This window comes from Mustelus asterias, chromosome 4 (genome assembly GCF_964213995.1).
Source record: "Mustelus asterias chromosome 4, sMusAst1.hap1.1, whole genome shotgun sequence".
NCBI lineage: Eukaryota > Metazoa > Chordata > Chondrichthyes > Carcharhiniformes > Triakidae > Mustelus > Mustelus asterias.
Window position 1 is genome coordinate 100,645,098 of NC_135804.1, and position 12,373 is coordinate 100,657,470.

At 44.1% G+C, this 12,373-nt stretch overlaps 1 protein-coding gene across 1 annotated transcript in view; it reads left to right on the forward strand.

The window, feature by feature from the left end:
• The first annotated feature begins 1,654 nt into the window (after positions 1-1,654).
• The window catches only part of LOC144492887 (disks large homolog 3-like), a 221,648-nt gene continuing 210,929 nt past the window's right edge, over positions 1,655-12,373 (forward strand). The window contains exon 1 of the mRNA XM_078211466.1: positions 1,655-1,671. The gene's annotated coding sequence lies outside the window, so the exon portion shown is untranslated. The remainder of the gene's footprint in view (positions 1,672-12,373) is intronic.

The window sequence follows — 12,373 nt, forward strand, 5'->3', positions numbered from 1 at the left end:
TAAAGCTATCTCTATGTTTGCATGTAAAAAACCTTAAACCTTGTCCTGATGGAAAGGAGGCATCACTTGAACAAAGTACAGAGCTTTCACAAGCTGGCAAGATTTCCTCAAGTCTAAGAGTACAGAAAGCTCAAAAGATAACATAAAATTTAAAGTTTATTTATTAGTGTCACAAGTAGGCTTACATTAATACTGCAATGAAGTTACTGTAAAAATCCCCTGCAGAAAATGAAAACATTACAGAAGCTAACAGTAAAATACACATTAAAAACAAGTACCACTGATGAAAAATAAATACTAGATTTTGATCACTATGTTTTAGTATCAAACATTTGCATGTCAGTATAGCACAGTTTAATGAGTGGCTAAACTGACTCGACTCTATCCCAACAATATACTCAAATTTCCACTCTACAGAAACATTTGCTGCTGTACCAGTGTGACAATTTCCATTTTCTGCGCCAATCAGAATTCATTTGTGGGACATGGGCATTGCTGGATCGCCAGCATTTATTGCCCATCCTTGTTGCCCTTGAACTGAGTGGCTTGCTAGGCCATTTCAGAGGACAGTTAAGAGCCAACCACATTGCTGTGGCTCTTAGAATCACATGTAGGCCAGACCAGGTAAAGACGGCAGATTTCCCCCCCTAAAGGACATTAGCGAGCCAGATGGGCTTTTCCGACAATCAACAATGGTTTCATGGTCATCTATAGATTCTTAATTCCAGATCTTTTTTATTGAATTCAAATTCCACCAACTGCCTAGGTGGGATTCGAACCCAGGTCCCCTGAAGATTAGCTGAGTTTCTGGATTAATAGTGTGGCGATAATACCACTAGGCCATCACCTCTCCAGGAGTGAAACTGGCAATGTAGTCCCAAATTATGAGTAGTTTGGTATTGTAGGTTCATACGCAATAAGTAATGGATTAGGATTGCTCAAGCGTATATCCATTTTGGTCATTACAACCAGCAGACAGAAGAAGCTTTCATCCCATCAGTTTGGGGATAGTTTGATATTCCAAGAGTAACTGGTGCAACAGTTCAAGGAGGTAGCTCATCCTCACTTTCTCAAGGGCAATTAAGGGTGGGCAACAAAAGCTGGTTTTGCCAATGATGCCCACATCCCATGTAAGAATTCAAAAAAAACCTAACCACCTGCAGCTTCTATTACCGAAAAGTAAAGTTTATCATTATTTTACATGTATAGGATGGTAACATTGTGCTTGACAAGTTGTTTACTCGAATTGTTTGTCAGAACCATTTCTATGTGAAAATTTGAACTGCAAACTGTTGGCAGATGTTTCCCAGCAGGTCTTTGCAAATGATTGATTGTCAATGCTTGAAAACAACACTGGTTAGTTTGGTGTCTCATTTGCTCTACAATTCAGCAGGAAACACTCTGACAATGTAGTCATTTACTTGGACAACTGTTCTATGGGCTGGATTTTCATGGTGCTGTTGAAACACTGTGAACCAGATTCTGAGATTTCCACCCCCACTCGCAGTGCCCTAAATTTTGCAAGCGCAGAAGGAGTGAAAATCTAGCCCTATGTATTGACAGTCAACTACTGTAGAGCAGAGGTCAGTAAAATTGTTGTGTTTTGTATTTTTACAGGCAAACCCTCCTCCCATTATTGTGAATGCTGATTCTCTGGATTCTGGGCCTTATGTAAGTACTTTTACATTATTTTGCTAATTATAATTCACTGTGAAGGAGATGGAGTGACTACCTCACAGACAGATTGAGGGGGTGACTTTGTTTCATAGTCTTCTGTCACTGGATTGGTTTCCCTGAAGTGGCCTCTTTGTCTAACCACTGAATTATGTTAAAACTGGGTGAATATATCTGCTGCTGTACAAAGCCGCCTTATAATTGTAATGGGCTGCTTCTTGTTGCTAACTGAAGTAATTGAATCAGAAGCTGTGGATCTATTGCTGGCCCAAATCTGTATTTTGTTCAATGCCTCATTTTTAATATTCCTAATACATGAATAGAAGATTTTAAACTTCTGCTCTAAGCTTCAGAGAAAAAAGCACCAGAATCCATTAAGAATAAGGAGTGCTGATCTTTCTGGGTATAAATTTTGTGGCAATGATTAAGCATTCTGAGTAAAGATTCAGTTCGACTGATTTTGATGTGGTCAGGTTCTCCAAATGATGTTCACATTCAACATCTGTGTTAGGTTGGCTCTTCTATTGAGTTTAGTCCCATTTTAAAACTGAATATTATTTAATAAAGCAGGTCACAAATGTGTGAGAGGTCCTTGATGAATCTCCTGATAGGTCCAGTGCAGTTGAGAATTTTAGTTACACTAATGCTTTTGTGCATATGAGAACACTGGGAAAATGTCTACCTATTCTGCATGTTGTTATGCAAACACGGATCATAATTCAGGTTAACAACAGGGGAAATGGGGAATAAGGTAAGTGTGTATCATTTATAGGACTACAAATTAGTAAATAAGGATAGCCATTCAACTACTGGGCGGCACGGTAGCACAGTGGTTAGCACTGCTGCTTCACAGCTCCAGGGTCCCGGGTTCGATTCCCGGCTCGGGTCACTGTCTGTGTGGAGTTTGCACATTCTCCTCGTGTCTGCGTGGGTTTACTCCGGGTGCTCCGGTTTCCTCCCACAGTCCAAAGATGTGCGGGTTAGGTTGATTGGCCAGGTTAAAAATTGCCCCTTAGAGTCCTGGGATGCGTAGGTTAGAGGGATTAGCGGGTAAAATATGTGGGGGTAGGGCCTGGGTGGGATTGTGGTCGGTGCAGACTCGATGGGCCGAATGGCCTCCTTCTGCACTGTAGGGTTTCTATGACCTACTCTTAGCTCAGGAGTTGAAGAGATGGAGGTATAGTGAAAATGTTACTGGATTAGCAATCCAAAGGCACAGACTAATGCTCTGGGGATACAGGTTCAAATCCTATCATTGCAACTGGTGGAGTTTAATTTCAATTTGGGGTAAGCCATTTGGTCCCTTGAGCCAGAATTGAAAATTGAAAAAAAAAGTAATGGTGACCATGAAACTATCATCAATTGTTGTAAAACCATTCTTGAGTATTGCTTGAAAAAAGAGGCACGCTGTTGAAGCTTTTTGTCTTGCATTCGTCAGGACAGATTTGCAAGAACACCAAATCTCAAAGGGAGCAGCTATGTATGCTGCATGAGAAGAGGGTGCTGATTGGTTGGCAAATGGACTCTGATTGGTAGAGTTGTTGCTACAGAGAATGCAGCAGGGAATGGTTAACTGGAAAGGTTTTGTTTAAATTCAAACCAAGCGAATTGACTCTGATGGATCAATGTACTGCCGTGGGGAATAGACCACGAAATGGTTGTTCCCCCACTTTAATGAGCTCCAACCTGCACTCAAATTCACCTTTGAAATGGAGCAGCCAAATTAGATCACTTTCCTCAATGTACTAGTTGAGAAATCTACTGCCTACCAGAAACCCACCTTCACTGGTTAATACATGCATTGGGATTCCTACAGTTTCACACGCTTTTAAGATTGGCCTTATTGGCAACCTCATAAATAACACCTAAATCACTTGCTCACCAGGCGAGCTGATGCTGAAATATGGAGCATCAAAGCTATCCTGCAGGATAATGATTACCCTGATCAGATCATTGCTCGCTGTATATCATGCAAACTTATTCATGGGCCTAAGTGTCCTGAAAAATCCTCAGTCTTCCTCAGATTAATCTGTAAGGGTAAGCCATATCAAAAACTCAAGCAACAGGTGAATCATTTCTTGCAGCAGCTGTGCAGCAGCAACATGAGTATTATCCACTAACAGGATGCTGCCATCAAGCCAAAAAGAGGTTTTGCATACCACACAAATGAATAAGTGAATTTCAGTGGTGGTGTGATGGCAGATATGTAGGCCATATGTCCCAACACCTGGTGAATCGTAAGAAGTAGCATATCCCTTTGGCTGTTCACAACAGGCAAAGTACTGGCTGTAGTCAACACACCCATGCTTGCAAAACGCAGAACAATGTGTCCAACATTAGATGTGATTCTGCAATTGGACAACACTTGCTAAACAATTTTGATTGTGCGAAACATTACACTGACAACAAATTTAATATTATGAATCAGTCTTGCAGTGTGGTTCACTTATGCATGCCAGATAATTACAGGGCCCTATCCTTTGCGAACAGAAAGAACATGTCCATGCATTGTGCCTTTTTCACCTACACAAAAGCTTGGGGGACAGGACAGCAATTCCCTGGTTCATTCCCCATGGCAATGCCTTGACCAATCAGAATCGACTTGCCTGGTGTGAATTTAAGCAAAAGGTTGGCAGTTAACTGTTCCCTTGTGCATTCTTCATGGCAGTGCCTCCACTTGTCAACCAATTGGCATCCTCTTCTCATGCGGTATGAATTGTTGTCCCCTTTGAGATTTGGCATTCTTGCAAATCTGTCCTGATGAGTGCAAGACAAAACTCTTCGACAGCATGTGTTTTTTTTCAGCAATACTCAAGTTCTGTGCTATCAAGGGGATACCTAGGGGATTTTCACAGTAACTTCATTGCCGTGTGAATGTAAGCCTACTTGTGACTAATAAAGAAACTTTAAAACTTTAAGTGAACTAAAAGCCCATTTGATTCACCAATGACCTTTAGGGAAATGAATCTACCATCCTTACTTGGTCTGGACTACATGTGATTCCATCTCCACAGTTGTATAGATCTTAACTGCTCTAATCTGAAATTGCCTAGCAAGCAACTCATATCAAGGCCAGTTTGTATTGGGCAACAAATGTTGGCATTGCCAGTAACACCCACATCCCATGAAAGAATTTTAAAAAAAATATCCAGATATAGACAAATAGCACAGCGTATGATTATGTCTTTAATTGATTCCAGGGTTTTACCTTTGCAAACCAAATCATTCCATGTATTTGCTATTCCTCGTGACACCAGTCCTAAATTTCAATCTTTTAACCTGTGGCCTTTAGCTCTCTTGCAGTTTAAAATGAAATAGTTTCCTGGATCTACCTTTTTCTGTACCATTTATTTCCTTATATAACCTGTTAAGTTCATCTCTCAGTACCTCCTTCAAGGCTGAAAATGTCAAGCCTCACTGACTTACCATCTAACACAGTACTGTGGTGCTAAAGTGATTTTAACTTCACTCACTGGAAAGGAAATGCACATTTTTCACCCTGTCCAATAGTACTCCCTGTAGACTCCTAGATCATTTCACTCTGTCAGTTTCCTAACAAGAAGGTTGGACTAAAATTGCAACCTATATATCTGTCTTGTAGCTTTTCTCTGTACCATCTACAACACTTGAATGTCTCCGCTGTGTGCCGGTGACTGGAACTGGACACAAGGCTCCAGGTACCAGCATACATACAGGCAACCTGTTTTGCACTCTGCATAATTGTATTTTCCACAGCACTATAGAAGTCAGTGGCAATGCGCTTATCAGACATTTTGCATGATCATCCAAGAAGCAGTAGCGACCTGCAATTGTGGGAATCTCACAATCAAACACATTTAATAAATTACCTGAACAGTGAAAGTGCAATTTCACATTAAAATCTTCTTGGGGCCTGAATGATATCACCTGAGCCAGATTTTGTCTTTCATAGAGACCCTTTGCCTGCATGTGGGAAGAGCCTCACACATTGCCCAAAAAGCACCTCTGAAAATAGATGCATTGTCATTGAGGATCGCTTGAGTACAACACTGTGCTGAATTCAACCTTTTGCAGGTCCTGTTTTGTCAGGCACAGAGGGTTATGATTGGGACCTCTGTTGTCACTTGTTTAACCCGGATGAAAATTCCAGCTATTAATAACTGTTTGTGTAAAGAAGTGCTTATTTCATAAATCTTATCCTTTCTTTTACCAATGCATTCCTATGTCTCATTGTTGTACAGTCTTGGGTTCATTTGAAATAATATTCACGATTAATCTTTTGTATTTCACTTAATATCATACAGAGCTAAAAAAGAAAAACTTGCATTTATATAGTGCTTTTCACAACCACTGCATGTCTCAAAGCGCTGTGCAACCAAATAAGTCTTTTGTGAAGTGTATTCATTGTTGTAATGTAGGAAACATGGCAGTCATTTGTGAAGAGCAAGTTCCCATAAATAGCAATGTGATAATGACCAGATAATCTCTTTTTGCAATGTTGATTCAGCGATAAATATTGACCAGCACACCAAGAATAAGCTCCTTGTTCTTCCTTGAAATAGTGCCATAAAATCCTTTACATCCACCTGGGAAGTGGTTAGGGCTTCAGTTTAACATTTCATCTGAAAGGCACCTTTGACAGTGCAGTACTCCTTCGGTACTGCACTAGATTTGCAAGCTTGACTCTTATGATGAAGCCTGGGGTGGGATTTGAACTCAGAGCTTTGGAAGGAGGCAAGAATGAGCCATGGCTGACACAAGGTCGACCCCTGTACAATCCCATCTTGCTCATCTCCTTCCACTCTGAGAAGGTTAAGTTTTCCTCACAACTCATCCTTGGCACAAGACATCGATCTTGTAAGGATTCTAAGCAGCCTTTCCAGAACTTGGATGTTTCTTTTGTGCTTTGGTAATCGGAGCTGATTATTCATTCAGTATTCAAAGTGCTACTGGAGCAAACCACTGTGCAATGTCAGAATGACAGCCTCAGAATTATACTTTATTTACTTGGCAATAATATTCAGCATTTTAGTTGTTTTGTTGATTGATACCATGCCCAGTGTCAGTCTTGGTGTCATGGTCATTATTCCCATGTCAGACGCAGGAGATTGTGTGATTTAGATGCATCCCAAAAGCCTAAACCAATCAGGTGCTTAAGTGAGGCACTGGGGGAATTATACCCTTTTTTTTCAGATATTCAACTGAGGCTCTGTCTGCTCAGGTGAATGAATATAGATCTCATATCACAATTTTAAACTGACTGGTATATTTACCATCACAACGACAGTGATTAAGCGGGCGATTCTCTCAAAGTGCTGGATTGGTGGGAAAACTGTTCTAGATCACGACTGTTTTTTCAGTGCAGCTTCAGACCTGAATCTCTCCCCTCTGTGCAATGCAGAGGTCACAATCCTGAATCTCATTAAAACCCAAAGGGGGTGGGGGGGGGCGAGGCCTATTCGCACCAGAGTCTGACAGTTCTGGAACTTTGCGCACGCGCAGTGGTCTCGATCTGTCAATCTCCCCATTTGCTGGCCAGCTCAATCGCTGGCCAGCCCAGGCCCCCACAGGGCTACCTCTCTAGCCCTCCGCCAAGGCCCGATCACGGCCCCCACAACAATTCCCGCCCCCTCCCCACCACCCCGGAGCGCCCTGATGTTCAGCCCACCCCTTCAGCAGTGGTGATCCCCAACCCCTCACCCCAGAAGACCCCTACCCCTGCTCACCCCCCCCGGGTCAGAACTCCCCACCCCGGGAGGCAGGCACTGCCCCCCCCCCACCCCCAAACAAGGCAGCGCACCCAAACCCCCATCCCAATTGCTGCCCTCCTCCCAGCCCAGATCGATCCCAATGCAGAATGGCAGCGGAACCCCCCTCACCCTCACCAGTCGCCCATAGGCCCTGCCTACAATAGGCCCCACCTCCTTGGCACTGCCTGATGCCCAATGGGCAGTGCCAAGGTGCCCCCTGGGCATTGGCACTTTGCCCTTTGGGCAGTGTTGGGGGCACAGGCTGGCACTGCCAGGGTGCCCAAACCCAGGGGCACCACCCCCACCGCCTGGCCCCTGGGGGGCCCCGATTGCTCCCGTTCATTCCGACGGGGTCTCCCACTAGTTGCCCAAATGTGGGGAGCTACTCTAAACCCCGCCTGAATGAAGTACTCCTGACGGGGTGGAAGATGCGATCGGGGCCGGAGAATTCTGTGGGCCCAATAATGAGATTTAAAATACATTTAAAATACATTTTAAAAAGATTCAAATTACTTACCTCTTTTCCCATCGGTTTCCAGCGCGGTCTCGACTGCGACTGTTCTCCAGTTCTGGGAGGCGCGCATGCATTCCTGGTGCGTGCGCTAATCCCGCGGAATGGCCAGCACGTGATTCTCCGCACCGGACACGCCAGAAAAGTTGTGGGTCGCGATGGGAGAATCGGGCCCTACATTTCAAAATGAGTTCTTTAACAAAGCAGTTGGGGATATTTGCTGGATCTGAATGGTGGTACATAATTGTAAGTTCTTCCTTTTTTGCCAGGTCTCTCTCAACTTCTTCCCCGAGAGCACCATGTATCAAGTATGGCCCATTCTTTTCATTGTAGAGCCTCATATCTGCAATGAATTTTATTGTTATAATTCTGACCATTTTCAAATTTTGTTCTTCTCTCATTCTTTGGCTGCTTCATTTCACTCATATGCTCCCCTCCTTAATTGTTTTCACCTTTATACATTTACCAGAGGAGGCAATCGTTTCTTCCTTAGGGATTCTCTTTACTTTTTTATGAGGAGATGGTTGGAGACACTATGAGGCCTAACTGATCAAGCACCATAAGAGTAACAAAAGTGTTCATGCCTCATTCTTTATAGACAAAGATAGTTACATCTCAATTTCACCAACCAATATTGCTTTAAAAGGATTCACTTTCCTCACAAAGTAATGGGAGTTATGCCAACTGTTTGCCTTGGATCCAGAGCTTAACTGGATCAGAGATATTCCGTTGCCAGTTGCCATGTCAGGAGACATCTTTGCTGCGGATCAAATGCTACTTAGTTGACCTTAGTTCCACTGGTTGAGGGAACTCAGCTGCATATCATTTTACAGATAACATGCATTTCAAAATTGATTGGACACATCCATCTTAGTGCCACAAAAGCAATCTCCCCAGTGCAGAGAACATATGTTTGATGAGTTACAACACCTTTTGAAATACCACACCTCTGGTCTAGTTCAGGATGGTCCTCCCTTGATTGTTATGTCCTGACTTTCAAGCTAGCAAAATGCCTCCTAGCTTTGACCCCTAGATCACCTTGGTCCCTCTTGCCCAGGACATCATATTATGAATTACATTTAGCCCCTCTATAAGCCAGGCAGATGTGTATGGGATTGTACTTGGGAGTGAGAGATCTCTGGAAAAGGTAATGGAAAGATGGACAGAATTTTACATTCCCTTGTGGGTTTGTAATTAGGGGGTTATGTAAAATTCCTAGGATGGCCTTTCTACCAGGCCCCCACTTGCCCCAATCTCTGCACAATGGTAAAGTAGGATGAGCGAACCTGTTCTCCCACCCCCACTCCCACCCATCCTTTCCAAACTAAGGCCCTTAATGGCCGATTAATGACCATTTAAAGGGCCATTTCCTGGACAGCCTCAACTTTCAGGCTGGTAGGACTTCAGAAACAGGGAGGAAGGCCGGAGCGTGACTGAGGTTAGACCTCAGGAGGGAAGGGGGACACCTCCATCAACAGCCTCTCTTCAACTTCAGAGGCCACAGCTTCCCCCCAACCACCACCACCACAAGGTCAGAAGGTCTAGGCCCCAACAGGTGCTCTCTCTCCCCAAACTCTCCTCAAATAGACTCTATTCCAACATCCCCAATCACCTAAGCCCACCCTCGCCCTCTATGGCTTCACCTCCCCCTGTCCCCTGGTCCACTGTTCTGAGCCCTCCATACTTACTTGGACTTCAGTTCTTGCAATTCCAATCCTGTTCACTGCAGCTCCTAGAGCTACTTGGATTAGAGAGCTGCTGGCCAATTAGATTGGCTGGCAGCTCCATGAGACAGAACTTACTACCGACTAAGAGGCAGAAGACCCGCCTCATTTAAATAATGTGTTGGCTGGTAATCTTCAGGTGGCAGGAAAAGAAACCCTTCCATCCTAAAAATCCTGACCATGGTGAAGGAATTGAGATTACTCTTGATGCTCTTCTCAAGGTGCTACTGCTGGTGCACATTGTCTTGGCACATTCGGCCAAGTTTTGAAGTGACACATTCATAATATATTGTAGTGACTGATTGCACTTGAGTAATAGGAGCTAAGCAAACATGAGAAGAGGAATTTCTTGTCCAGCTTTTGCTATCTTCTGCTGTTTTTCTCTTCTACCTACTCAACGCTTCTTTCTTTAAGGGGTAAGAGTTCAAAGCCAGGGCCTCCACCTTCTATGCCATTTCCTTTCTGGGATACTTCAAGATGAAAGTAGAGAGTGGTAGCTTTCTTTGCTTGCCATCTTATAAAATACAACCGAGGGCTGGAAAAAACACTCCTTAATATGGGTAATAATCAGTACAGGAAACAAATAAATCTTGTGTGCCATTCATTAGTGGGCTATGAGCAAATGAATACTTGCAGTGGATGGAAAAAGATGTGAAAATTGTCCTTGTAAATATTACAGGGAAGATATATGTAGTGTTAATCACAAATTGGACAAGGTGAATGGAAATAAAGAACAAAGAACAGTACAGCACAGGAAACAGGCCCTTCGGCCCTCCAAGCCTGTGCCGCTCCTTGGTCCAACTAGACCAAGTGTTTGTATCCCTCCATTCCCAGGCTGCTCATGTGACTATCCAGGTAAGTCTTAAACGATGTCAACGTGTCTGCCTCCACCACCCTACTTGGCAGCGCAATCCAGGCCCCCACCACCCTCCGTGTAAAAAACATCCCTCTAATATCTGAGTTATACTTCGCCCCTCTCACCTTGAGCCCGTGACCCCTCGTGATCGTCACTTCTGATCTGGGAAAAAGCTTCCCACCGTTCACCCTATCTATCCCCTTCATAATCTTGTACACCTCTATTAGATCTCCCCTCATTCTCCATCTTTCCAGGGAGAACAAGCCCCGTTTATCCAATCTCTCCTCATAGCTAAGACCCTCCATACCAGGCAACATCCTGGTAAACCTTCTCTGCCCCCTCTCTCTAACGCCTCCACGTCCTTCTGGTAGTGCGGCGACCAGAACTGGACGCAGTACTCCAAATGTGGCCTAACCAGTGTTCTATACAGCTGCATCATCAGACTCCAGCTTTTATACTCTATACCCCGTCTTATAAAGGCAAGCATACCATATGCCTTCTTCACCACCTTCTCCACCTGTGTTGCCACCTTCAAGGATTCGTGGACTTGCACATCTAGGTCCCTCTGTGTTTCTTTCCTCTTGATGACTCTGCCATTTATTGTCTAACTCCTCCCTACATTATTTCTTCCAAAATGCATTACTTCGCATTTATCCGGATTAAATTCCATCTGCCACCTCTCCGCCCAGTTTTCCAGCCTATCTATACCCTGCTCCATTGCCCGACAATGCTCATCGCTATCCGTAAGTCCAGCCATTTTCGTGTCATCCGCAAATTTGCTGATAACACCAGTTACACCTTCTTCCAAATCATTTATATATATCACAAATAGCAGAGGTCCCACTACAGAGCCCTGCGGAACACCACTGGTCACAGACTTCCAGCCGGAAAAAGACCCTTCGACCACTACCCTCTGTCTCCTATGGCCAAGCCAGTTCTCCTTGTATCCCATGAGCCTTAACCTTCTTAACCAACCTGCCATGTGGGACTTTGTCAAATGCCTTACTGAAATCCATATGGACGACATCCACGGCCCTTCCTTCGTCGACCGCTTTTGTCACTTCCTCAAAAAACTCCACCAAATTTGTAAGGCACGACCTCCCTCTTACAAAACCATGCTGTCTGTCACTAATGAAATTGTTCCGTTCTAAATGCACATACATCCTGTCTCTAAGGATCCTCTCCAACAACTTCCGTACCACGGACGTGGTTATTCCATTGCATTTTTGCAAGGTGTGGCTGTCTCCTTGTGCCTCATGCATTGAACTACTAGGTAGCCAGCTAGGGCTGCTGTAGGTGCTGTCATTGCTGTGTCCAATTTCCTGCTGGTGTGGGCCGGCAGCATGCCTTTGACAGGCCTCCTTCTTTCACTCCCCAATTTGTGTTTCCTCCTTTGCCTTATTTTGAATAATGAAACCTCTATGGAAAAAAATTAAAATCAGGGGTTTTGAACTCTACTTCCTCCCTTTTGGCTAACCCCTGTTCCTAGATAATTAGTGCTATACCTTTTAGGATGCTGTCAGTAATGTACTTCCTTCTCCTTAGGGGTATAAGTGTTTTAGGCGAGACAGAGGAGGGGCGAGAAGAGGTGGGGGAGTAGCAATACTGGTTAAGGAGCATATTACAGTGGTACAGAGGGTGGACAATTTGGAAGGATCATGTAACGAGACACTGTGGGTAGAGCTCAGAAACAGGAAGGGCGCAGTCACTTTGCTGGGGGTATACTACAGGCCTCCCAACTGCCCACGGGAAGTTGAGGAACGGATATGTAAGGAGATTCTGGACAGGTGTAGAAAAAATAGGGTTGTTGTAGTGGGAGACTTTAATTTCCCTCATGTAGACTGGAAATCCCTTAGGGCTGGGGGTCGGGACGGGGAGG